The sequence below is a fragment of the Pollachius pollachius genome (assembly GCF_949987615.1).
Source record: "Pollachius pollachius genome assembly, chromosome: 13".
In the NCBI taxonomy this organism is placed as follows: domain Eukaryota; kingdom Metazoa; phylum Chordata; class Actinopteri; order Gadiformes; family Gadidae; genus Pollachius; species Pollachius pollachius.
Window position 1 is genome coordinate 8059597 of NC_136946.1, and position 2758 is coordinate 8062354.

At 39.8% G+C, this 2758-nt stretch overlaps 1 long non-coding RNA gene across 1 annotated transcript; it reads right to left on the reverse strand.

Moving 5' to 3' along the window:
• Positions 1 to 1459: 1459 nt before the first annotated feature.
• On the reverse strand, positions 1460 to 2272 carry LOC307084974. The gene is made up of 4 exons (XR_013812341.1): positions 2168 to 2272; positions 1938 to 2027; positions 1683 to 1784; positions 1460 to 1529 (listed from the first exon to the last, which is right to left on the reverse strand). It is a non-coding gene; the product is annotated as an uncharacterized lncRNA (long non-coding RNA).
• Between the last annotated feature and the right edge of the window lie 486 nt (positions 2273 to 2758).

The following is a 2758-nucleotide window of genomic DNA, read 5'->3' on the forward strand; positions in this document are numbered from 1 at the left end:
GAGGGTCCTGTAGCTGGAGTTGGCGTAGTTGTTGTTGCTGCTGTCATTGGAGTTGCTGTTGGGATTGGCGTTTCTGAGAAGAAACATGAAACTGGTAACTATGTATTTGTAAATGCATTACCGCAAGAATCAGGGAAAAGCGACATACTTAAGCAACAAGTTTTTTGTTATGAACAAACTGTTGTTACTTTTATCATAGGATCAAATATAGAAAGTTTGACCATACCTCTGACAAAATAATCTGTAGTTGGAACTGAGGATGCTGAAGCCGGAGATGGCGTAGTTGTTGTTGCTGCTGTCGTTGAAGTTGGCGTTTCTGAGAAGGAAGATGTTACTTGTAGCTATGTATTTATACATGCATTGGTGAAAAAATCAGGGAAAAGCGACATACTTGAGCGACAAGTTATTTGTTATGAGAAAAGTGCTGTTACTTTTATCACAGGATCAATATTGGAAAGTGTGACCGTACCTTTGACAAAATAATGTGTAGTTGGAACTGAGGGTCCTGTAGCTGCAGTTGGCGTAGATGTTGTTGCTGCCGTCATTGAAGTTGGCATTTCTGAGACAGAAGATGTTACTTCTAACAATGTATTTGTACATGCATAAGTGCAAGAATCAGGGAAAAGCGACAAGATATTCGTTGTGAGCAAAGTGCTGTTACTTTTATCATAGGATCAAATATGGAAAGTGTGACCATACCTGTGACAAAATGATCTGTAGTTGGAACTGGGGTTGCTGTAGCTGGAGTTGGCGTAGTTGTTGTTGCTGCTGTCGTTGGAGTTGCTGTTGGGATTGGCGTTTCTGAGAAGGAACATGTTACTTGTAACTATGTATTTGTAAATGCATAACAGCAAGAATCAGGGAAAAGCGACATGCTTAAGCGACAAGTTATTTGTTATGAACAAAGTGTTGTTACTTCGATCTTAGGATCAAATATGGAAAGTTTGACCATACCTTTGACGAAATCATCTGTAGTTTGAACTGAGGATGCTGTAGCTGGAGTTGGTGTAGTTGTTGTTGCTGCTGTCGTTGAAGTTTGCGTTTCTGAGAAGGAACATGTTACTTATAACTATGCATAACCGCAAGAATCAGGGAAAGCTTGATACTTGGGCGAAAAGTAATTGGTGATGAGCAAAGTGCTGTTAATTTTATCATACGATAAAATATGGAAAGTCTGACTATACCCGTGACAAAATAATCCGTAGTTGGAACTGAGGGTGCTCTAGCTGGAGTTGGCGTAGTTGTTGTTGCTGCTGTCATTGGAGTTGCTGTTGGGATTGGCGTTTCTGAGAAGAAACATGTAACTAGTAACTATGTATTTGTACATGCATTGGTGAAAAAATCAGGGAATAGCGACATGCTTAAGCGAGAAGTTATTTGTTATGAACAAAGTGTTGTTACTTCTATCTTAGGATCAAATATGGAAAGTTTGACCATACCTTTGACGAAATCATTTGTACTTGGATCTGAGGATGCTGTAGCTGGAGTTGGCGTAGTTGTTGTTGCTGCTGTCATTGAAGTTGGCGTTTCTGAGAAGGAACGTGTTACTTGAAACTATGTGTTTGTACATGCATGAGCGCAAGAATAGGGGAAAATCGAAATACTTGAGCGAGAAGTAATTTGTTATGAGAAAAGTGCTGTTAATTTTATCATAGGATCAAATATGGAAAGTGTGACTATACCAGTGACAAAATAATGTGTAGTTGGAACTGAGGGTGCTGTAGCTGGAGTTGGCGTAGTTGTTGTTGCTTCTGTCGTTGGAGTTGCTGTTGGGATTGGCGTTTCTGAGAAAGAACATGTTACTTGTAACGATGTATGTGTACATGCATAAATGCAAAAATCAGGGAAAAGCGACATACTTGAGCGACAAGTTATTTGTTATGAGAAAAGTGCTGTTACTTTTATCACAGGATCAATATTGGAAAGTGTGACCATACCTTTGACAAAATAACCTGTAGTTGGAACTGAGGGTCCTGTAGCTGCAGATGGCGTAGTTGTTGTTGCTGCCGTCATTGAAGTTGGTATTTCTGAGACGGAACATGTTACTTTTAACGATGTATTTGTACATGCATAAGTGCAAGAATCAGGGCAAAGCGACAAGATATTCGTTATGAGCAAAGTGCTGTTACTTTTATCATAGGATCAAATATGGAAAGTGTGACCATACCTGTGACAAAATAAGCTGTAGTTTGAACTGGGGTTGCTGTAGCTGGAGTTGGCGTAGTTGTTGTTGCTGCTGTCGTTGGAGTTGCTGTTGGGATTGGCATTTCTGAGAAGGAACATGTTACTTGTAACCATGCATAACCGCAAGAATCAGGGAAAGCTTAATACTGGGGCGAAAAGTTATTGGTGATGAGCAAAGTGCTGTTAATTTTATCATAAGATCAAATATGGAAAGTTTGACTATACCTGTGACAAAATAATCCGTAGTTGTAACTGAGGGTGCTGTAGCTGGAGTTGGCGTAGTTGTTGTTGCTGCTGTCATTGGAGTTGCTGTTGGGATTGGCGTTTCTGAGAAGAAACATGTAACTGGTAACTATGTATTTGTACATGCATTTGTAAAAAAATCAGGGAAAAGCGACATACTTGCGCGACAAGTTGTTTGTTATGAGAAAAGTGCTGTTAATTTTATCATATGATCAAATATGGAAAGTGTGACCATACCTGTGACAAAATAATCTGTAGTTGGAACTGGGGGTGCTGTAGCTGGAGTTGGCGTAGTTGTTGTTGTTGCTGTCGTTGGAGTTGCTGTTGGTAT